General features: G+C 59.5%; 1 protein-coding gene across 1 annotated transcript in view; it reads right to left on the bottom strand.

The window, feature by feature from the left end:
- The window catches only part of DSCAML1 (DS cell adhesion molecule like 1), a gene marked incomplete at its 5' end in the record, with an annotated part of 193,076 nt that overhangs the window by 123,215 nt on the left and 45,109 nt on the right, over positions 1 to 24,752 (bottom strand). The gene's annotated exons all lie outside the window — the stretch shown is intronic.

The following is a 24,752-nucleotide window of genomic DNA, read 5'->3' as shown; positions in this document are numbered from 1 at the left end:
CTAAATTCAACCTAATTCAAATCTGAAGTTGCGCCTGTGTCTGCGGCCGGCAGGATGTTGCCAGGGCAGCTCCTCTGAGCAGCGCTGCTCCGTTCTGCTGCCGGGAGAGCTCCCCCATTGATTTTGTCCTTTAAACACTTCAGCCCACAAGCCCAGACCCCAGCGCTCGAATGCCAACCCACCCAGGCCTCGCTTTCGCTGCTCCTCCAGCCCCACTCTCCTTTCCGCACTCGCAGGCCAGTGCCCTAAAAGCCAATGACCTGCCATGCCGGGCAGGCCAGGCTGGCTCCTTGGGGCATGCCCGCCCCAGCACCAGGCTCCTCTTGCCATGCACATGGCACCAGGGGAGCGGGATGGGGGACAGGTGCCCAGCCAGACCCCCTGGGACGCACGCCACGTGCAAATGGAAGCAGCCCCAACAAGCAGCAGGCTTAGCCATCTACCGTGGCCCTCAATGCAGCCCTGGACTTACCTGGAGGCTCCTCCCCAGGGATGCTGATGCATTAGGAGACAGACAACGATGCACAGTCTGTGCATCCACTGGGCTGTGACTGGGGGGCCCGGCTGGCCAGCCGCTTTGCTCCCCATCACAGCAGTGGGATGGGACCTTCTCACCAGGACTTGCCCGGCTCAACCAGAGGTCTGAGCGATGCCCAGTGAGTGCCTGCTCGAGTCCATCCCTGCATGCTCCACGCACAGCTTGCGCCCAGGCTCCCTTTACAAAGGGTTGGGAAGCCATGCTCGAACACACGCGGATCTGCGTGCCGGGGCGCTGTGGAGCACAAGAGGTTAACGGGCCTGCTCAGAGCATCGCCCGACGTGGTGCCCAGGCCTGACCCACGCTCGTGATTATTTATGAGCCCTTTGTGAATGGCCCGCGTGAAGCATGACCCAGGCCTGCCTACACGCACGAAGGAGACGGTGCTTCAGACGTGAGCACACATGCGCCATTCCAGCAGCACAGACCCAGGGCAGCCGCGGGCCCATTTCCTACCCACGCGGGTCTGCCCTGGACAGCACTGTCTGCTCTTCCCGAGACACTGTCTCAGCCTCCCCTGTGCTGTGAGGACAAGTAGGGGCTGTATGAGGATGAGAGGGGGGCGGCAGCAGCAGTTTATAGCAAAAGATGCTCTGGTGGGGTCTGACCCACCACCTACGGCATCATGGAGCCAGGGAAAGGCCTCCTATTGCTAGGGCTGGTTGGAGAGGCAGAGGCTCTTGAAAGAGGCAAATGCACCCGAAGGCTTTTCCACCCTGGGTCCTCATGCGTATGTCAGAGCAGCTCGCTACCCAAGGCAGCAGGGACCCCTTGGCCACCATCTCTCCGAGGCGGGAAGGAGTAACGCGCACGTGGCAGGACAAGTCCGCAGAGGTGCGCTGCCAACACTGTGACCGTCTCCCTTCCCCTGCCACCCCCTGAGCCGCCCGGGATTAGCAGCAGGTCGGCTGCTTCCAACGCACCTGAAGGACGAGCCTTCAGCAAAGTTCATTTGCTTACTTTCGAACCCTCTTGCTTCCACGCCGGAGCGCAGGTAATGCAATCAGACAAGCCCGGCGTCTCTCACGACTCGGGAAGGATTCTATTTTCATTCTCTAACTCAGCCTCGTCCCATCAATCTCCCCTCCACAAAACCCCACGCACAGCAGCCCCTGCTTCCAGATCAATTTCTATATTTCAGCTACAAAGGTTGTTTTGCTTGAAAAATGAAGCTGCCCTTCACAGAGGTAATAGAGAGATCAATACTGGTTACATCGAGTTTCCCAGTAAAGACGGGGGAACCGACTGTATTTTGATGATGGTGATGGATCTGGACTCGCTTCCTCTGCTCCCTGGATTGCTAGAGAGGCTGGGCAAGCAGACCCGGCCTTCCCAAGCAGCGTCCGTGCAAGCGGGCTGCACGGTGCCCTCCTGCTCCGAGGTGAAAGGCGGCGGGGGACAATGAGAAGCGGGAGAGAGAAGTGCAGGCAGAATTTACAATGCATCATTAAGTAGATGAATGCAGCTTCCCTCATGCTATCTGCGAGCCCAGCACTGTCCCCTGGAGTTGATGCACTTACAATACCCAAAAGGGTGAATTTATCTGCAAAACTACTGTTTAAACTACTGAATCATCACAAGGGTTCTCGGTGCGCATTCAGCATCTACTACTCAAGCCACGCGGGCTAGCTGGAGCTGGGCAGATAAAAGGCAGAGCAGATCCCTACTTGACTTGAGAGTGATACGGCTAATGACATCTCGTTGGCCAGATAAAGCCACACGGCATCACTACTACTTCCTCACGCAGCGAGCCGCTGGGATGGGCTCCGCGGAGCGAGCACGAATCCTCTGGGCTCCACTACTTGTCACCCAAGTGGCTGGAAACTGAACCCCAATGGGACTCAAATATGGCACAGAGATTAAAAACCATAATCACCGCGCTCTGCAAGCGTCTGCCCATCTCTGAAGCTCTTTACTGAGGTATTCACCTAAAATCAATCACATTAGAGTCAGTCAATAGGTTTCTGCCTTTTTTTCTTTTTTTCTGTGGATAAATCAGGGTTTGTGGGCAGAGTGCGATTCTTGTGGAAAAGTTTCACTGTGGTCCAGATAGTGTAGTTCAATAAATGGAAGAAACGTTCAATTCTTGGCCCTTTTTTTTAACCACTGAAAAAGCAGAGTGAGGAGAGGGAAGGAAGGATGGACCAACTACATCTTTCCCATGAAGGAAAGGTTGTCATTTCACCCAAAACTTCTTGTGGAAGAATGCGATCACGTTTGGGGCAGCTGTAATTCCAGCCCCCACTTCCCCGACAATGCAATTAGCTGTCGCCGAGACTCGGTCTCAGAGCATGCAAGTAATAATTAGCAGCCGACAGAGGTAATAAACATCCGTGGCGGCGCAGCTCTTGGAAGAGCAGCTGCCCCACACCACCACTCCCAGTGGGGTGTGGGGTCAGGATGGGGGAGACACCCTCCTTCCCCACCCAAACGCCACTGGCCCGCACAGAACTGGCAGCGGTGCCCGGGGATGCTGTTCAGCAACCATATCCCAAGCAGAGTCGCTAACAGGGGGGAGCCGGCCGTGGCGAGAGGAAGGCAATGACCCACAGCCACGCAGAGTTGTGCAGACGGCAGTAGAGCCTCAGGGGCGAGCGCCTGCATGCGTCCAGCTACTGCTCTGCCTCAGTCCCGACCCCCAGCCCCATGCACGACTTTGAGGTCCCTCGCTCTCGTGGCATCCTAGCAGCAAGGCCCGGTAAGAGAGCAAGCGATGCCAGTGCCTGAGCTGACAGTATTCGTATCCTGTTCTCTTCCACCCAGGACTGTCCCGGGGGGGTGCGGCTGTGCAGTGTCACACGTGCGCTTGCTGCGAGGTAATCACGCGTGTCCTGCCTCGCATATTCCTCATGCACGTACCTGGCACCCTGGGACAGGATTCACTCAACCAAAACCAGCACGCACCGCCTCCCCCATGCCAGCCCCAGCTGCCGCCATGAGTTGCGGGTCGGAGGCCTCCCCGAGGCTGGGGGCACAAGCCCAGGTGCAAGAGAGCCCCGTCAGATGACAGAATATTAACCCCGGCACCAGCCCAGCCCAGGAGAAAGCCAGTCATGCCTAGTGGCAGCAGGCTACAAAGGCAGCAGGGACACACGTAGCAGCTCCACATTTGCACCAGGGCACGTGGCAGACCCCCAGGGCAGGGTTTTGCAGCACAAGCACCCCTGACAGCTTGTTCTGAGCCCCGGGATGCTGGCGCTCTCCCCAAAACGGAGCTTCCCATTGCTGGCAGTGACTTCTCACTGGCTCCACACCCTGCTCGCTGGGGCAGCCTGGACCACAATGGAAACCCATCCGAGTGAGAGCAGGCGAGACCCCAGGCTTCCCGCTATCTGATCTGGTTCGAGTCATGGCGAGGGACTGGTCCATGGGAGGGTGCTAGGTTTCAGGGCCTGATAAATGTTGTATACATGCTAATTAGCATCTGGAATTACAGTGCTGCTCCTGCACGAAGAAAAACAAAGCAGTGGGTTGGAAACACACTCTGAGAAGAAGGCAGAGCTGGAGGAGCTCCACTGGCCATATTTAATAACTCTTGCAGGACATGAATTCAATTGCAGGACAGAGCAGTCAGGAGGACTATAAATCCCTGGTTATAAACTCTGGCACCAGACCACAAAGCGCAGCACAAGGCCAGAGGACTCCCTGGCTGGCTCTCACCACCGGCTGTCCCAGGGAAGGGACACGGGAGTGTCATCTCATGGCACATGGCAAGTCTGGGAGATGAAGGATTCGGTCCTTGTTCCTACATCTGCTCTAGCAATAGCACATCTCTGGACACTAACTTGTCACAATGAGGCTGTATTTAGTTTTCTCCGTTTGGCAGGTGCATGGACTCCCACCCCTTCCCAGCTTGCAAGAGTTACCCGCCAGTGCATCGGGTTTTCGTGCGCAGCATCATCCAGTGCTCCCTGCAGGCTGGACCCCACGTCCCCTTCTGTGCCCAGACCAGAGCGCACACACCCCAGCTCCAGGCTCCTTCAGCTCAACCTGCAGACTTTCATGCTTAGTGCTGCGGGGACTCCGGGTCAAGACAGTCACAGCAGCTTTGCATTCGTTCCAGTGAGCATTTGAGTGTGCAGGCTTCACTCGCACTCGAACACGTGCAAGTGAAACACAAGTCTCAAAGGCTCATGGGAAGGGCAAAAGGACCTCTCAGGGGATCTCAGCCTTAGACTCAAGGCGCCGCTCAGGCCCCCTCAGACAATGCCAGCTCTTCGCTTCCACTCATTTTTGGCTCATGGGACAAAAAAAAAGAGCAAAGAGCCCCGAAAGGCCCCAAGGCCCAGAGTGCTCTCGATGCTCTGGATGCCTATTTAGTCTCTGGGTTTTTCTTGTGAATTGTGTAGGTGCTCATGCACCTGACAGTGCTAACGTTGCGCTGCACGGCTGCGGCACCCTGCCGGTCTCAACCTCTGAACAAATGCTTGTGGCACCAGCAGGCGCTGCCGCAGCCGCGTTATTTTTGCTCCACTCCTCCTCCTCCTGCCAAGTGCTTGGCCATGGCTGGGGGAGATGCTCTCCTTGCTGGAGGTCTGTCAAGTGCACGGGGTGCTGTGAGCCACTCCAGGGTGCTCGCCTCTTCTTGGGAGAAAAACGAGTCCTCAATCTACACATGCATGAGCAAATCCTCATTTCCCCTAGTGCCCCTGACCCCACGGTGGGTGTGGAAAGGCGCCCACAAACATAATTCACATCCACTTGGAAGCATTTCTAAGCTGCTGGAGAAGGGTGGAAGCAGCTTTTGTGCCCATGTGAATCTGCCCCAGCATGAGAAATAAAAAACCTGATTAAAAAAGCAGTAAATCCCCAAAGCATTTTAAGGGGGAAAGAAAAATGTCTCTCTAATCTGCTGGTTCGTACCCAGCTCTGCCTGCCTGCGCTGTTGTTCCCTGCAAACACCGCACTGTGGGACGCCGGTGATATTTTATAAAGTTAATAACTTTTTTTTTAATTGGATGCGTTTATAGAATCGTGAGAGCAATTACCAATAATTACGTTTAAGACACTTAAATTCCAGGATGCGCCACAAACACTGGAATATTAAGCTATAAAAACCCTCTATTGTACGTTCAAATTACATTCGAGGTCTGTGGGAAGAAGCAGTTGCCTGCTTTGCAGAGCGCGGTTCTGCTCTGTTTAAACAACGAGGTGACGTCAGACCCGCAAGCACGTGAGCGGCCGCGCTCTCAGCGCCCCAAGCCACGCGACGCCGGAGCATCACACAGATGTTTGTCCGTCTGACACCTGACAGAGACGCCGGGGCTGCTCCAGCAGGCCCGAGAGGCCAAGCCTTGGACTGAGCAATGAGATCAATGAACTAGTGCAAGGTTCACACACACGCACACCATGCAACACGCACACTTTTGCACATGTGCAAATGCACATACGTGCTCAAGTGCACCACACACACGTATGTCAATGTGATGCTTTTAGGTGCCAGCGTGCGCCTGGAGCTACACATATACAAGACACATCCCCCAGCCCTGAAAGTTTACCATCTTACACAAGAAGGGGGTCAGGGAAAAGCAACAGAAGAGCCCGCAGTGGCTCTGGCAGGTCACCTGTGCAGCGCACTGGTTTCCTCCAAACCAGCAGCATTTTTAACTACATTTTTGCACATTCCCGTGTTAGACCAACAGGCTTTGCAGCACCGCCGTTACACCATCCAAAACCGGCAGTCTCTTTCCAGTTCAGGAGCAGCCCGGTTACCAAACCACAAGCTGCGCTTCACTTCTGATCCATGCAGCTTTGAAGGCCCCGGCAGCTCGGAGAGCCGGACAGCAGCAAGGCAGGCTCCACACGCGAGCCCAGCGACAGCGACCACAGCACGACAGGCTCCCGCCTAGAGGAATCAGGCCCGCGCCGGTGCCAATATACATTATGGATGTGGGCTCTCGGTGACAGGTACGGCACTTCATCACAGCGTCTTCAATAATGCACGAGCTATGATACCGTGCATGGAAATGTCAAGTAATCTCAGGTTCCCCTCGCCGCTGAGACCTTGCTTCCCCTCCTGACCTTTATTGTTCGAGCGGAGGCTCAGGTACGGGGCCCAGCTGTTCAGCCGCATATGCTTGCCACCGGGACTGGCAAAGCGGTTCTGCCTCTCCTCCCCCGACGCCCCAAATACATTCATGCTGCATTTCCCAGTGCAGCAGGACATGGCATCCTGGGGCTGCCAATGCTGAGAAAGAGCATCCCAGGCATGGCTCTGCAACTGGGCGTCCTGAGCATCTCAGGGGGTGCCTGGCAGCTCACAGAGACGTGGCTTGTCCCCATCCCAGCAATGCCACCAGCACACGCATGCAGTCGGTGCAGGTGGCAGCCTGCCCCCACTCGCTGCATGGGGAGGAGCTCAGCCACGCGCGCTCCAGGCCCCTGCCCAGGAGCTTCGAAGGGCCAGTGGGGCCAAGAGCTGCCCTGCTTCTGCTGCCAGCAGGCGACAAAGGAGCGCAGGATCCAGCTGAAATCACTGCTCCCGCGGGTCTGCCATTGGGACCACAAGCCAGCAACTCTGGAAGCGACCGTGGAAGGCAAATACATAGCAAGCAGCCCTGGCAATGACCAGCTAACACAGAGCGGAGCCTGCGGCGCAGCCAGGGATGTCGGTGGGAGGTGCAGCATGGGCAGGATCCAAGCTGGGTTCATGCCCCAGCCCAGCCCTGCTGCTACCCCAGGAGGAGCCGCAGCACCCCAGCTGTGCCCAAGCCCCAAGGAGGATTGGTGGGTGCACAGAGAAAGGATATTGGCTCAACAGGCCAAAGCCAAAGCATCCCCTACTCCAGGAGCTCCGTACGGGACCGTGCCCCACGTGGGCTCAGAGCCTTGTTGTATATCTTTTGCAAAGGCAAGCTGCCTTGGTGCCAACGGGGCTTGGAAGGAGAGTGCCCACCCTCCTGCCAGCCCAAGTCTTTGTATTTAAATCTGATCCTTTATATTCAATCTGAAAAAAACCAAACCCCATGGTGAGGAACAACCTTGCTTTCCTGGGGCCTCGCCCAGGCCATACGGCGACTGTGGCACGGACGGTGTCCGACCAGATCTGGGAAGCTGCGGTCAAGTATTGACCTTCCCTCCCCGCAAAGCTGCGTTGCTCACTTCTCCCGCGAGAGCTAGGGAGGGGCCACCTGCAAAGGAGAGGAAATCCCATCACGTCCCACGGCTTGGAAAGGGGCCGGCAGGAACAGAGACCCCCGAAGTGCTGATCACAAGTTGGCCGCTGCGTGGGACAGGAGGGCGAGGGACAGAACAGGGGAAGTGGTTTCTCGGCGGACTCACCTGCGCCCTCGGCTGCAACTGGGGGACGACGGGATTTACACACTCGAGCGAGACCCAGCGGGCAGGATGTGCACTCCCTGGGGGGTCCACTCAAGCCTTCTCCACACACATGTGCACACGCACACGTGCAGGCACATTTCTTCAGCTAAGCTGACACCACGCGCACCAAGTCCTGCGCGAGTTTGGAGAAAAGCTCGGCTGCAAGGGGAGGGTGTCCAGCAGTTCGTTAACAAAGTAAATTGCTGTTTTCCACAGCTTATCAGGTGCGTTAGCGGCCCCCAGCCTTGGCCCAGCTCGTCAGCACCGCTTTACCGCAAGCCTTTACACATCCAGGCGGCACAGGATGACATTTATAGTGGGAAGTTTTATTCCTGTTGTAAATAACCTCTAATAGTGCAGGTCATTACACTAATTACAGAAGATAATTAATTTCCTAATTCTTGCTAGACTGCTGCATATCACAAGGAGAGCGCCATCCATTACTGCCTCATGCAGCAGTGACCTCACTTCTCCTCTCCGCCAGCCCCGCCTTCCGCATTTCAGCACTCGGGCATGTTATTTGTCATGCCGCCATCGAGCTGTTGCAAAACCGGCAGGCTCAGAGGTGTCCTCCTGCTTCATGCAAAACCGGGATAAAGCCACCCCCTCCCGCAGGTCCTCTCCCTTCCTCCCAAGACTTTCCAAATTTCAGACTGGTGGAGAGTTACCCCCGCATGCCCGGCGGAGCCCAGTCCCGCCGCACTGGCTCATCTATCGCTGTCCTGGGGTAACGGTAAATGCCGGGGCTGGGCCCCTGCAAAAGGGAGCTGTTGCCTACATTTGAACAGCATTTGCACTGTTTCCTCTCGTTGTTACGGCTACTTCACCCTGGGCTCAGCAGCGCTCCCTTGCCCCCGTGGATCAACCCTGTGAACGTGCATCGGCATCCTGGGCCACAGCGCCCCGATGCAGACCAGACCCTTTCCTCAAAGACAGGATGGGCAGGATGACAGCAGGGCTGGGGTCTCACCACCCCCTGCTCCCCCACAACCTTCAGGGCTCGGACACACTCACCCAGACACGCTGGGACCATGCGAGGAACAGCGTGGCCGAACAAGCCCTGCTGAAACCAGCCCCTGCCCTGGCACGTCTGCGGGAAGCCGTCCTCGCGACGAGGGCGACCCGCTGGTGGCTATTAATATGCAGCAGATTGATGATCGCTCTCCGGATGCTGCAATCACTACAAACCCAGCCTGCAAGCGGGAACATCTGCAGGATCGTATCACTCCACAGGGCTGAGCGTGCAGGCGGCCATAACCTCTCCTGCACAGATGGCAGAATAAAGACAGCCTGGCACCCGGCAGCTCGTGCCACCTCATTGTCTTTACCTCTTCCAGGCCCATAAACGAGGACGATGGCGCGCTCTGCACCCCAGGGCACCACGTGCCCGAGACCCTCCCCGCTTCACGACAGGCGAGCACGGTTATCACCCCACTGCAGCTTGCAGCCAGCCTGGGATCGCTGCCGGGTCGGACTCCTGCCCCCAGCTCAGGCCTGGAGGCCAGCCTCCCACGTGGGCTGTGCTTTGGGAGCTTGTGGCCCTCGTGGCTGTGGAGACTCAGGTGCCCGGCCACGCTGCTTTCCAGGTAGAAGGGGACAGGTGTGTGACGGATGCATTGCTCCAGGCCTTCTGCTTTTGCTATGTGCACAACTCAGCAGCCCCTGGGCTGGGTTTTATGACTCTCATTTCTCAGGAAGAGACACGCAGCCTCCGGCAGGGGCGGCCAGCCGTCCCACGCAGCCGGGCTGGCACAGGGAAGCCTCCGCGGCTGCCTCCTGCTCTGCCCGACTCACCTGGCCATCGACGCTGCCCATCGCATGGCAGACAGCAGCCACCGCCCGGGCCAGGCCAAGGAGCTGCGCAGAAGCAGAGCACTGGGGGCATCGTCCGTAGCACCCCAGGCTGCAGGGTGGGGGGCTCAGGCCACCTTGCCGCTTTGGGGGTCTCACTCTGCCCCCAAGCTAGAGGGCTGCAGCACTGGGGAGGTCCCCGCAGAGGTCCAGCCTGGCATGGCCAGCTCTCATCAGCGGGCAAAGGGGCAGCGCGACGCCGCGACTACACTGCAAAAGCAGATAGGAGAGAGCAAGGAGCAGGGGAACTCGCTGCTGCAGGACCCCACGGAGGCCAAACACATGGTGCAGATCGCACGATGGGTTGATGGATCACATGGATACCCACGCTCCTATCAGTGGGTGCATATGTATGAGAGATATCAAACCTTCACGCTTCAAGGCCTGAGCCAAGCACTAGCTAATGAGGACTTCGGAGAAGCGCCCCGAGGGAAGGTCGCATCACAACGGGGCGGCTTTCATCTCCCCGGGAACGTCTTCACCCCCCGGTCTGAGGCGGCTTGGCGCTCGCATCAGGGGTTGGCACAAGCGCCTGGACGTTGACAGCCAGCTTCCCTCAAACAACGACATCTCCCGACAGACGTGCAGCTGACACCCCCGGCTGGCACGGTGACAGCCTTGCACCGGGGGTCCCTGGTCCCGAGCGAGGCAGCAGCTGATTGCTGCCAAGCCCCCAGCCCCGGTGCAGGCGCAGCCAGGAAGAGCTGATGGCCAGAGACGGCCCTCGCCGGGGCGCTAGGCAGGCCCCCACGGTGCCCGGCGTGCTCCCTGCTCTGCAAAGGGGGAAACACAGATATGGCAAGGCCTGGCGTTGGTGATTGAGGCAGGGCAGGCTCTTCCTAAACCGGGTCTTGAAAGCCGGAGAGCCAAGCCCACGGCGACTTCTCCAGGAGCTGGAGCCCGCAGGCAGCCACGACCGAGGCCCTGCGTGGTTCTCCGTGGGGTCCCCGCTTACAGCACCACGGAGGCCAGCACAAGCTCCCAGGGCCCGGTGTCTCCTCCAGCGCCGTCTGGACTGAAGTGCCCACACACAGGCCCGTGGGAGCTGCTCCCCTCCCTCTGGTCTGCACATCCACTGCCCGCACATGGCCCTCCCCAGCCTCTTTCCACGGCAGCTGCAGCCGTCACCTGCTGGGCATGCAACCCCACTGCCAGCACTCCCTGCCCCTGCCCCTGCCCCTCCCCTGGGCCTAGCAAAGGGCCTGAATTGCCCGCGGGTCACACTGCTCCACACCGGGCCAGGCTGCTCAGTTGGGTCACAGCAGCCCCGTGGCTTGGGTGAAGGCAGTCATGCAATGAATGAGGCAACCAGAGAGCAGGGCTTTCTCCTTCATTTGCTCAAGATGCTTGCCTTGCCACGTGAGAGCGCAGCTCGGGGAACGCTGCTCCCACGAGATCCTTGGGGCCTGCGAGCAAGCGAGCAGCCCCTGCACTCGTGCACCAAGCACCACGCCGGCACGTGCAACAGCCAGCGAACGGGCAGGGAACACGAGTTGGTGCTCAGGGACACGCAGCGCAGACCAGGGCTGGCAGGACCAGCCCCACTGCTACTGGGTGACCAGGCGCCCATCTTGACTAGTGACACCATTCATCACAAGGGCCCATGTGGGCAGCCGTGCCAGGAGCCACCGGCCCCGGCAGGAAGCGACAGCCGTGCCAGCGCACCCACGCGGGCTGCTCTGCAGGCTGTCTGACACCAGAATTGTCCAGAGGCAGCAGGGCTAGAAAGGGTCAAGGACCCGCAAAGGGGTGGGCACAGGCCTCCCTTCACCCCAGTGCCGTTCGAAGTCATTCAGAAGCGAGTGCCCTTCTGCCACGAGCCTCCCGCCTGCTGCACTGGCTCCAGGACCCGGCTGTCTTGCCCCAGAGCGGGCACCCAGCACCCATGCCCAGTTAGTGCCTCCCCTTCAAAAGACAGGAGTGCCTGAGTGGCCAGGACCCTCCCTGACCCCCGCCCCAGGGCCTGAAACCTGCTGCTGTGACTGAAGACGTGGCTCGATGGGACCCCAGCAGCCCGAGCAGCACGGTACGGCAGGCCCCGCTACAAAGCCAGGCCAAGAGGGAGCGGGGTCAGAACAGAGCGACTTCCCCTCTCCCCGAGTGCCTTCGAAAGTGGGTTGCAGCGGCTCTGCTCTCCCCGCCTTATCTGCTTTGCACTAAAAGCCCTCCAAGCACGGCAGGTTTTCACGCAGCGTTTTCGTGCTTAATCCCCTTTTGTCCAGGCTGATACCGGCATTGCAACACAAGCCTCGTCCCTGCGACTTAGGAGGGATTACGCGCCGCGAGCCTGCCGCTCGGGGGGAGATGCTTCCTCAAATCAAATTTTACACAAACCCGCGTGCGAGAATAATCAAAGCGCAAATCCCTGCCGGGGCCAAGGGGGAGGGAGGGAGTCAGCTCCTCCATGTCCCGCGCAGCAGCATCGCTCGCCCGGGCATGGCCAGGCTGCCCCACCTCCACGCAGGGACGCTGGCGGTACCGCCGGGCTCCACAGCCAGCAGCTGCCTCTGCTCACACCGGGGCCAAGCCACATGGGGGTTGGCACCTGGTTCCTTTCCTGGACACAGGGAAGCTCGGTGCAGGACATGAGGCCTGGCAGGATAGCCTCGGGCCTTCGTGCTGCTGCAGTGCAGACCGTGGCAACGCCACCTGGCCCGGGCTCCCTCGTGCCAGGCGCAGGACAAACACAGGGAGGCTGGTTGCAAGCTGGACGGTGCAGCTGCACACCCACGGCTACCGTGCAAGGCGCCTCCTCCACCGCACATCTGCACCCGCCGTCTTGGTGCTGTGCTAGGACTCAGAGACACAGGCAGAGAACTGCTCTGAGCACGCGGGCATGGGGGCAAAGCAGCCCGGCCCACTGGCGTCAGGGCACTGCGAGGCACGGAGCCAGAGCTCACGTGGGCAGGGAGGTCTTAGCTGCAGCCTGGGCAGCAGGGGCAACAGGAGCAATGCGAAACAGTACTTGCCCCAGGGCACTCCCTGGCCAGGGGCAGACAGAAGCCAAGCCCCCCAGCAGCAAGCAACCCGAAACCTGCCACACTGCCGCTCCACATAATGCTATACTTTTATCCGGGAGGTTTAATTCAGTTCCATCCAGCACGATACGATTACACACTCGGGGAGGACTAAATCCCTGCCGTGCTGCGGCTAAGCACGGCCTACCACATGGCTCTCCGGCAGGGAAGCACGCCCAGGCCACACACATCACAGGCCACCTTCGAGCACTCGGTCTCGTGGTGCCCCCTCCATAAAAAGGGGGACCGTGGCAATGCCCGGGTGCTGCGGGGCAGCAACAACCAGCACGTTGCAGGCACTCAGCACTCGGGCGCTGTCAGACGGGACGGGGGCCTCGTGGCATGTTAGATGCGACACCTGAGCCACAACGCTGCCAGCCGGGGGGGGGGGGGGCCAAAGCCAGAGCACGGCTCGCCCCAGCCTCCCGCACACGGGCCTGGAGCCCACGCAACCTCGCCGCACGCAGCTGCCTGCCAAAGCAAGGAGCCGCGGCTGTCAGCATGGCGGGGAGCATCAGATGAGCACGGGCGAGCGCTGCATGTGGAAGAGGAGGCCGATGCGATGCCGGGAAGCCCAACTGGCACGACAGACGCCTCTGGCACGACCGGAGAGGAAAGCACCTGCCCGTGGGCAGCGCCCGTCACCAGGAGCAGGCGCCAGATGGTCGAGCCCGCCCACAGCGCAGTCACGGCGGAGACACGTTTCTGACGGGGGCGGGAAGGAAAGCAGCCCGAGAACGAGGCTTTGGGATCAGCAGCTCTGAAGGAAACTGAGGCACAGATGGCAAAGGTGCACTGGGCCAAGTCATGCCTCAGGGCAGCGCCCAGCCACCCCGCTCCCCGGGCAGCTCCCTCGGCCCCCACCCAGGTGCGATGGGGACAACAGACGGCTGAATTCAATGCCAAGGGACATGCTGTCCCCACAGCTCCTCTCCTGCAGGCCAGGCCCGCAGCCCCTCGCAGACAGGGCTAAAAGGGAGAGGAGCCTCTACCCCAGGCCAGGCTGCGGGGAGGGGAGCAGCCAGCTTAGAAAACAGGCAGAGAAGACCAGCTCCATGCTGGGGGCAGGCGGCTGCCGGTCCAAGCTGGAGTTATTTTATTGCAGTGAAGAGGAGTGATTGCAACAGCAGCCAGTTCCCCCAACTGCAGAGCCACGAACTGCAAACCCCGGCTCAGGACCCTGGCCACCGGCGCCGACGGCCCCCAACGCCCGAGCCCGGGGTGCCCTGCGCTCTGCTTTCCTGGTGAAATATTGCCGGGGCGGCTCCTGTAATATATATGTCACAGATGCCGCCGCGTCGTATTGATCTCCCGTAGCTGCTGGGACCTCGGCGCTGGAACGACTGCGCCGCGTTGCTGCAGACGGATAGGTAAAGCCCATCTGACAGTTTCAATTAAGGGAGCGTGAGAAGCGATTTGCGTAAAGGGCTCCGGCGTGGCGGGGAGAGAGGAGGCCAGCCCGAAGGCAGCCTGTCTGTAAACTCCGATCTGAGTAAGTGAAGTGATTTCCTACAGGAAGTGATGGGGGACAGAACGATTCCTCCGCTGCGGCTGTCGCGGGCTGACGGACCCCTCAGCCTGCCTGCCCGCGCCCGCCAACTGCCTCGACAAGCACGCGATCTGACAGACAGGCACGTGCTCCCAGGTCCCGCTCGCGAGCAGCAAGAGGAGCAGCAGCAGGGGTGGCCGGCGGGGGTGGCGGAGAGCAGCCCCGGGATGCGGCGCGGAGACAGACGGGGATGACCGCGACCACCCAGCACAGGCACCCCGGGGCCCCACGCCCCCGCTCCATGCCTTGGCTTCCCCATCTCTCAGCAGAGCGTGGGCCATACCTAGCAGGATCCAACCATGCCAGCATCCGCCGAGCCCCGTGGGTGACTGGAGGCTTCGCAGGGAGGCCCACGGCCCCGTAGAGCGGACAGGCGGGGCCCACGTGCCACCAACTCCTTGCTCGTCCTGTGCGCAGGGACGACGTGGCTTCAACGCAGTTCGGGGAGCAGGAATGGGCTTGTGCCCCACTGGCGGTCCCTTCTGCTGCAGGATCAGGAGGCCTCATTTGCTTTGAGTCTCGCCCATTTGCAAACTGTGCCCCCAGGGTCCAGGTTGGGAACCCTCTCCCGAACCCCCCCCACGCCCAGTGGCTCCACGCTGCCCAGACACCGTCACCTGCCGCCACAGTAGCGCACTAGCCGCCTGCACGCGACAACGATGGCCGGGAGGCAGGATATGGTCCCTGGGAAGCTGGTAGCTCTCAAGTTGTTTTTCCTGATGGAGACTCAGAGCCCAGGCCCGCTGGGCTGGCTCCTGTCTCTGCAGGGAGGGCAAGGCAGGGTTTTAACGTACCGGAAGGGGCAGGGAGCTGTCTTGCCCTTTGACTTGCTCGTTGTACGTTACCGCTGCGCCAGGGGACCGGCTGCCTCTTGTACATCTGACGTCGTGAACACACCAAGAAAGAGTGCACACATTGGAGCTAATTATTTCCTGGGGTCCTGGAGGTCAGGGCTCCCCTGCCCAGCTCCACAGCTCGGAGACGCTCCTCCTTCCCCAAAGCGCATCTCCGCTCGGTCGGCAGCACGGGGGCAAAGATAACACACGTGCACAACTTGCACCCGCACGCCTCCGGAAACCCAGAGGGTTTCACCTGATAAGTGCCAGCCCCCCCACTAAAAAGCCCCCCAGAGATGCTGTCCCAGGGATGTCAGGCTCCCCTCTGGGACACAGCAGGCGAGCTCGCCCACCGGCCGGTCCCACTCCCCACCAGAAAGACGAGGCCAGCTCACCCCCCGCCACCTCCCTTCTCATCGGCCTCCAGACGGTGAAGGGCCACTCGGCCTGAGCCGGGAAGAAGTGGGAGAGGAGGCTGCGCCGAAGCTCGTTCCTCCCTTCCACTCCTGGTGCCCACCCCTCCCAAATGCCTGCACGAGGCAAGCGGGGGCTTGGGAAGCGTGGCACCTGTCAGGCAGCATTAGAGCCACATCCATCCGCTTCTCCCGGCTCCGAGAGAGACGTTAAATATTCATGCCTTCTGTCACTCAGCTGAAAAGGCCCCGACTTGTCAGCTCACTTTTTTCTCCCTGTTTTTGAAGTTGGAAAAGAAAAGGAAGAAGTGTTGTCCTCTCTTCCACGCAGCCTTAGGGAGCAAGCCCCCGGGCATGGGGCAGGGCAGGCATATGGCACCCCCCGCCAGGGATCACAGCACAAAAGGCTTGTGCGAGTCCCTCCCGTGACTTCCCGTCTCAAGCGAACCGAGAGTCCAGAGGCGCAGGGGCTTCCTGGGGGGTCGGGAGGTGCCAGGAGAGCCTAGCGCCCAGCTCCGGCAGGGCCAGAGCAGCGCAGAGCTGCACATCCCTGGCCACGTCTCTGCTTAGCCGGGAGGCTGCTCTCAGCAGGGCTCACCTTGGAGCCATGTGCCGGGTCCCGAGGGGACATTGCTGGGATCCAGGACTGATCTGCAGTCAGACGGGCAGCAGGCAGCCATCGGCCCACACTCGCCCCCACGGAGGACACTGCCATCAGCCCCAGAGCTGGGGCGGGACAGGCAGGGTCTGAGCATGAGACAAGGCTGCCGATGCAGCATGGCACAGGCAGCCGTGGCCCTGCACGCAGGGTGTCCGGCCTGCCAGAGAACCACAACGCCATCCCCTGCGAGCTGAACTGAGCTGCTGCTGGCTCCGGCCTCCGTGCCCCCAGCGCACCTCCCCTCCTCCGGCTCACACCAGCCATTGCAAGGACCTTCCCAGTGACCTAGAGAAAGACAGGCCACTAGGACCCCTCTGAACGATTGAACCCCCGATCCAGGAAGAGACCGGATGTCTTCGGAGGGCAGAAACCACCCAGCAAAGGTGCACCTGCCTGCAGGCATCCGCACAGCCCACGGCCCTGCCCGCTCAGCCCAAAGACACAACAGCATCACAGATAGCCCTGCATGGAGAGTGCATCCTGGCACAGCTCTGCAGCCTCATGGAAACCCTCAGAGCAAGCTGCTGTGCCACGGACCTGCAGAGCACCCAAGCCCTGCAGGCCCCGATGCACACCCACACGGCTGCGATCTGGACGCAAACCCTGCGTGGCTGCTGCTTCCCCCTGACCACCGCACACTGATGGACCCGAGGCTGTGCTGTGCCACCAGCCAAGCCGCCGGTGCCCCGGTCACTTCCCAGCCAGGCAGCAAGGACTCACCAAGCAAGAGACCCGAGACTTCGGCATTGCCTGCATCCAGGCTGCACCTGCAGAAGATGCAAGGTGGAGGGTGAAGCCCCACCACCCTGCATGGGCTTGCTCGTGAGCTTCACAGCCCTACGGCAAAATTAAAAGCCATGTGCACAGACAAATCAATTAGGATCTTGTTTCTAGCTACACCTACACACAAATCCAACCCAAGCCAGGGTCTTTGGCTGACCAGCTGTCTGAGCACTTGGCTTATTCTTGCCAAGACTCACAGCAGCACAAGAATATTTGAGAGCCCTGATTTCTGAGAGAAGTAAAGCCCCCTTATAATCCTCTCACCCATTAAATCCTGGGCCGGTTGGCTTGAAACAAAGCCACTAACTCCTCAGAAGAGCTTATGGCCAGCAAAGCTCGCTCACTAAAGCAGGAGACTGGGGAGGGAGTGCAGGGCCTGGCAGGAGCAGTCTGCCTGGACACGGACATCCTCCCTCACGTTCCAGGCAGGCTTCACACGTGACGTGGACTTTTAACCAGGTCCTGCTGTGACAGCATCTCACCGACATTGCTGGCCCACGGGAACGCCTAATGGGCAAACCCCGGATTACACGAGAAAGACAAACGAGTCTCGCTCGGCACCTACAGCCGCATCCTGGGGGCGACACGCTTCCTGCTGACAAGGGATCCGGTGCATCTCTCCAAGGGATGCGCACGAGGTCCGCTCGCCGAGTCCCCCCACCAGCACCTGCACAGCCACAGCATGCAGCACCTCACACGTCAGCACCGCAGAGATGCAACCTGCCACACACGCAACCCACACGCAAAGCTGTGGCGCCACGAGACCGCCCGCCCGCCCCAACGGCAGAGCCAGGAGAATCCGAGTCGCAGCCCCCTCCTGCGGTGGTGCCCAGCAATGCCCAGGCCCCGCAGGATCTGTCACTGCAGAAGCAGGAGCAGACGCACCAAGGAGCAAATGACGTAGGAAGGTCGCGGGGCAAGAGATGCAACCCAGTCACGTAGCTCCCCCAGATGTGCACGCCGAGGCCGCCAAACGACAGGGCTTTGTTTCTAATGCCAAACGAAATGCAGGTGTATAAATGCCAGCCGTCCCATCTGTCTCTCTCCGTGTCACTCACACCAAGGGCTGCGCCACTACGAGCACTCAAACGCATTGTGTTTTCAAATTGCCAGAGAGACAACACAGCAGGTATCCCGTTTCAGAGATCTTTCCCGTCAGAGACGTTTTATTGCATCAGTGGCACATTGTGACATCAGGTGCATCTGCAAAGCCCGGCCCCTGCAGCCGTGCATCCATGCGACAACCTGAGCTCTCCGAGCGTGTTTCTAGCTCTTGTGATGGGGAACTTAAGCCAGGGGCAACCTGAGGGCCCAGAAACCAGAAGGCAAGAAAAAGAGCTTTTCTCACCCGTCTGCCAGGATTTTGAAGCCAGCCACGTGGTACTTTGGGGCTTGACCCATGAATGCCTGAGACTGGCACCACTGCCCTACCTCAGCCTGGCACTGCCCCACAGCCCCGTGACATCCTCTCCCCCCACGCCTGGCAGCCCTTGTGCCCTCTGGGCAGCACTGCTCCCTGCCAGGCATCTGCTCCTGCCTCTCAAAACCAGGCCTGGATGGGACCCCTTTCTCCATAGCCACTGAAACACGATGCACAGGGGCCCTTCCCACCCATGGAGCTGCTTTCATGGGTGGGGAGAGGGGATCCCAACCCATATGCTATAGGGACATTGGTGGTGTAACCTCCACTGAACTTCAAGCAGAAGCCAGGTTGCCACCGCGGTGCACAGGAGATGCAGGGAGAGGTATTAATTAGAAGGCCAATGCACTTGGCACTCGGGCAGCCCCCTCGCCCCTGCCCAGCAAGTGCCACACAACTGTCCATGCCGACGAGCGCTCTGACTGTGGGGCCACAGAGACCCCTGGGCCACCTCGGCAGGCCTCAGTCAGCGCAAGCCCCTGGCCTGCACAGGTCTGTACCGAGCCCTGCCCCGCGGAGCCGACCGCGGCGCTCTCGCACTACGGAGGATGGATACTTAGGGCCAGCGCTGCAGCCATGGCTGGGGTTACATGAAGCTGCCTGGTCACAGAAAGGGGGTCAGACGGGACCTCGCGGGGCATCTAGTCCAGCCCCCAGGCCACGCAGCAATGGCCCTGCCTCCTGGCCGGCAGCCTCCAAAGGTCACCGCAAGCAGCACTGGGAAAGGAGGCAACGTGAACAGCAGCTGTAGCTGGTCTCGGGACGCTGCCCAGTCACCGGTGTGCCAGGGATTGCCCTGGCCACGGGGTCGCAGCAAGGGGGCTTCGGGCCCCCCGTGGAAGAGGAGATGTGCCCGAGGGAGCAGGCCCGGGAGGGGGTGCAGCAAGCAGCAGTTCTGTTCAGAGCAGACCCGCCCCACACGTGTCCCCGCACCCGCCTCCGAACACCAGACCGCAGCGGGGAGCTCTGGCGCGGGCCTGGACACCAGGTCCCCACATTAAACTAGGTCCTCACTAGCTCCCCCGGATCCCACACAGCTCCTTTTCTGCTCCCTCCACTCCCTGACTCCCCCATGCACCTCCCCTCAGGCCCCAGCCAGGGCGGAGAGGGGCTGGGGCTTCCTCCCCAACGCCGGTGCCTTCGCCCAGGCGAGGAAGGCGCAGGCACTCCGGAGAAGCCTGGCCCTGCACGGAGTGGCAACACCAGCACTTATCGCACAGCGCAGCTCACAGCCCTGATAACGATTGATTTATTTAGTTTCAGCAGTTTAATCTTGTCCTTCCCTTGCAGCAGAGCTGCTTTCCCACGAGTCCCTGGTGGGAAGCTCTCTGTATTGGGCTGAAAAGAAGGGAAAAAGGTAAAAAACAAAACAAAAAACAAAACAAAAAAACCACACACAACAAACCACATACCTTCTGGCAAAACCCAGAGCACCACTTACACAACATCTTTCCTCACTCCATTATTTATAGCACAACTGAAACATTTATTCCTACACTGCACTACCAAGCGCGTCAGTGTTTGGGGCGAGCGGTAACAAGCGCCACGAAGCTCGGTCAGGGCCCTGCACCTCTGCCGCCGAGCGCTCGGTACCCTCAGGAACGGCGCAGCGTGCGGAGGGGAGGCGGCTGGGCCAAATGCTCAGCTGCACTGCGAGGCACCCGCATCGCCCAGCACAGAGGTGGCATCCCCACAGCCAGCGCCAGCCAGGACACCCGTGGCCAGGTCGCTTGCTAGAGGGATGGATTCAGCATCAGGCTCCAGCCCCAGGAGCAACGATTCGCATAAGCTGCAATATTTCTTGTTCCCTTGCAGATGCCATGACGCAGGCTACCTGCCCAGAGCGGCTGCAAGGTGCTCTGGGGAAAGCCCCTTGTTCGGAAACTACCCAGACTACTTCAGCTGGACTCCTGGGTACTCAGCAGCTCTGCTGGCTGGAGATCAGGCCGCGCTCAGGATGAGAAGGGCCCCGCGTGGGCACTGGCTGCTCAGCCCGTCCATAGTTTCATAGTTGTTAGGGGCTGGAAGGGACCTTACAGATCACCGGGCCCAGCCCATTGGGTCCAGTCTGGCTGCATGTGCCTGTTTCATAGTTTCATAGATTTAGGGTCAGAAGGGACCTAGTAGATCATCTAGCCCGACCCCCCGCCAGGGCGGGAGAACAACAAAACCCCAAAACAAGAAACGGGACTCAAATGAGTCCAGCCAGGTAGGCATCCAGCCTCTTCTTAAAGACCCCCAGGGTAGGGGCCAGCACCACTTCCCTTGGAAGTTGGTTCCAGCTCCTAGCCGCCCTAACTGTGAAGTAGTTTTTGCGGATGTCCAATCTATACCTCCTCTCCATCAACTTGTGCCCATTACTCCTTGTTATGCCAGCGGGCGCTAGGGGAAACAGCGTCTCCCCCAAACCCTTCTGGTCCCCCCTAGTGAGTCTATAGACGGTCACCAGGTCCCCCCTCAGCCTTCTCTTGTGGAGGCTGAATAGGTTCAGGTCCCGCAGTCTCTCACTGTAGGGTCTGCCCTGTTGTCCCCGGATCATGCGGGTGGCCCTCCTCTGGACCCTCTCCATGTTGTCCACATCCCTCTTGAAATGGGGCGCACAGAACTGGACACAATACTCCAGCTGTGGCCTGACCAGCGTCACATAGAGGGGGAGGATCACCTCCTTGGCTCTACTCGAGATGCACCTGTGGATGCACGACAAGGTCCGGTTAGCCCTGCCAACCATGACCTCGCATTGTCGGCCCATGTTCATCTTGGAGTCAATAATGACTCCAAGATCTCTTTCTGCCTCCGTGCTCTCGAGTAGGGAGTTCCCCATTGTGTAAGTGTGCTGCTGGTTCCTACTGCCCAAGTGCAGCACCCTGCACTTGTCCGTATTGAAACACATCCTGTTCCTGTTAGCCCACCCCTGTAACCTATCCAGATCCCTCTGCAATCTCTGCCTGGTCTGACCTGGCTCCAATACTGGTGCCTAAGTTATTTAAATGCTCCTGCTGCCTCACCTGTCTGGTCAGAGGAGGAAACAACACCAGAAACAGCTGTTGTAACTCACGCTGGGCAGGACCTCAGCTCTGCAGAAGTTCATGTCTCAAAATGACCCTGCACCCTCCGGCCCCCCTGCGTTTGCACAAGAGCGAACTGGAAACCAGTAACATTTTGGGTCCGTCACAGGAACAGGACCTTGCACAAGTGTCTCTGGTGCAGGGCCAAGCCCGTTGAAGGATGCTCACGGAAGCGCGATGCCAACCAGAGAGCTCAGACCCATGGGACGGGAGGCTCCTCTCCCCATTACCTCCCACACAACTCCTCCCAGACCCAACCCTGCCAGGGGCCGAATCCAAACGGAGTTGAGGTCTCCCATGGCAGAGCCAGGAGCAGGATTGGACCCTGGCAGCCCACCGCTGTGCTGTGCTCTCTTTCCAGCTGCTGGAGTGGTCAATGAGAACGTTAGCACAGCCATTATTTTTTGCCCTTGACAGCTGTCACTTTCCAAAGCCTGCGAGTAGAGACACATACAGGAGTGATCCCGCTCCCCACCCACCGGTGGCTGCACGCACCCGGGCAGCCGAGCCAACCGATTCCAACCACGATGCAAACCCCAAGGCTCACGGCTAGTGGGAAGCAGGAGCCACTGCTACGTTGGGAGGAGCAGATCCAGACCCACGCAGCACGTGCAGCCGTCGCGCCCAAGGCGCCGCGCGCCAGCCCTGCCCCCTTGCCCCTGGACGGCCACGGGCTGCAGAGCTCCAGCCTAGTTAGGAGGCCTGAGGCCCCAGGCAGCTACGGGGAGAGCAGGATAAATGGCTTTGGCATAGCCAGAGGAGCGGGCAGTGGCCCTGCAGCTCCGGTGCCTGTGCTAGGATTTCAGAAATGAAGAAAGCAGGGTAGATTTGCACTTTATGGACCAGCTACATCAGAGGCAGAGAAAACATTTGCTTCTGCGAGCCCAGGTGCACACCTCCCCTGTCTTCAGACAACCACGGCGAGCTACCTCTCCCTGTTCATAAACAGGAGCGTTGTGTGCGGTACACACACACACATTACCGGAGGCTGATATCATGGCAGGATAAAGTAATTACTGACAGATTAATGTGCAGATTGTAGCCTAACTGTCTCAAAGTCATGTAAAGCTAATCAATAGCAGTTAATCAATACATTGATCCATCATTTGCTGCCAGTAATTACATTTCAAGGAGGTACAAATCCTATTATATGTGTCTTTAGTCACTACTAATGCTGGGCCTGCGAAGATGCAGCTGGATTAAAAAGACTGTGGTCTGTCCCTCTCAGTGTTGTAAATACAGCCTCAGCCCAAAGCATCACGTCGGGGGGGCCAGCCCGGGAGAGCTGCTCTGAATGAGACAGACTCGCGGCTAGCCCAAGCCTGGGCCTGGGAAGGGCAGTTGTGCGAGGCAGGTGCTGGAAAGCAATGCGCAGCAGACAGTACTTCTACTGCCGCTCCCGGCCTGGCCCTTCATGCAGAGACCCTGGCGCAAGCCAGCAGGAAAACACACCCAGAGAGCTGAGCACCTGAGAGCAGAGACCAGCACCTTGCCGCTCTGCCGCGGCCTGGCAAGATGGGCAGCACTGCCCACACCAGAGCTGTTTGGGGCTGAGGAAACGGGACCGATGGCCGGCACGAGATGCAGGCGGGAGTTCTCTGCATGTTTAATTGGATCTGTCATCTGGCAGTCTAATTTGATTGGATGACAATAATGAAAGCAAGTCCTGGTCTGCAGCAAGGATTAGCCCAATCAGCCCTAAGTGGCTACTTTATTGTTCAGCTCACTGGCACCAGCTGTGCGTGTGTGCAATCAGCCCTTAATAACCATTACACTTCATCCGCTGCAGCTGCCCGGGAAACCGGCAGTTCATCTGCAAACCTTTTCCTCTGCCCTGGTAACTCAGGGGGAGGGAGGCTGGCAGGTTTGTGCTTTCACACTCCCATGCAAATCAAACTCAGGGTGAGCCAGACCGCAAAGCAAACCAGAACCCAGCCTGGGTGCCACCAGCGCGGAGAGCAGCAGCCGGTTAAAATAATCCTGGGGCTTTCAGCAAGCTCCCCTCCTCCCATGGGCTGCGGCTCCTACCCCAGCACCTGGAGCTTCAGCCCAGGGTCTTGGCTGTCATGCTTTGGCCTCGTCCTCGTGGCTCCCTAGCTGGAGGTGCGAGCAGAGTCCTGCAGCTCGGGGGGCAGGTGGGGCTCACTGAGCAACCCCTGTATTGACTGAGCCACACACCCCTGCCCAGGGCACTGACTGCAGCAGCAAGGGCAGGGTGGAGATGCCACTTGCTCAGGGGTGTTGGTACCCACCAGACTGCATTTATCCACCCATTTCCTCTTTGGCATTTGCAGAAACTTCTTTATTCATCCCACGAGTCCCCAGGCACAGGCCACAAACACCCAATGCCGCACACTCTTGGCTCAAGAGAAAACACCTAAGAGCTGCCTCCTTTCTGGGCCCAGATCTCCAGGCACCCTGGCACCAGCGCAAGCACCTATGGGGTTGGTCAGCCAGAGGGTTTGGAAAGCCAGGAGGGCGCAGGACTCTGGCCCGCGCTGGGGAACATGGCCCTGCCCCGGGCCGGAAGGCAGCCACTGCCGAGCTGTGCAGAGACGCTGCGATGGGGATGCATCGTAGAAGTGAACCCCGAGCCCCAGACCCAAAGGAAACTCTTTCCACATCGGTAGGGGCTTTGCCTATTGGGGCTGGGAGCAGGACCCTTCAGGGCAAGTCCGTCCATCCCTCCCCTCCCGTGGGCCAAATCTCAGGCTCATTCTGCAGCTGAGAGTCCTGCCAGGTGGACAGGAAAGGCAGGGCAGGGATGCTCAGCCAGGAGATGGGGCAGGGATGGGTAAACACCTGTATGAGAAGGGATTATCTCCCTCCACTAGCAAATATTTGCTAACCACAACAGATACTTCCTGCACCCACCAGATGCAAGTCAGATGGTTTTGCATACATGGCACCAAACAAGGGCTCTGTTTCATCAACCTCCTGGAGGCTTCATAAATTTTATGACACCCAAAGGGATATAACAAGCCTTTTACGGCTTAATCACCCAGGCTAATCAATCGCACCAGGCCTGCCCCATCCTGGGAGCCAGCGATATCACGCTGTACCGGGCCCACTGCGGGTTCAAGTCCCCACACCATGGGTGACCCCGCAGCGCCAGTGCCTGGGCTGTGGCTTCGGCAGTGCTGAGACCGAAGACCCCCACGACACCGGCCCTGAGCCCTGCAGTTGAGGGGAAGGTCCATCAGCTCTGAGCAATGCAGAGCCCAGGAGGCAGACACAACCGGCTCCATTTCCAGCCAGTGCCCAGCGGCGCAGCTCACACATGCTTGGAGGGTCAGCTC

This window comes from Gavialis gangeticus, unplaced genomic scaffold, assembly GCF_001723915.1.
Source record: "Gavialis gangeticus isolate Ggan-Ray unplaced genomic scaffold, GavGan_comp1, whole genome shotgun sequence".
NCBI classification, from domain to species: Eukaryota; Metazoa; Chordata; order Crocodylia; family Gavialidae; genus Gavialis; species Gavialis gangeticus.
This window is presented reverse-complemented; position numbering and strand designations above follow the sequence as displayed.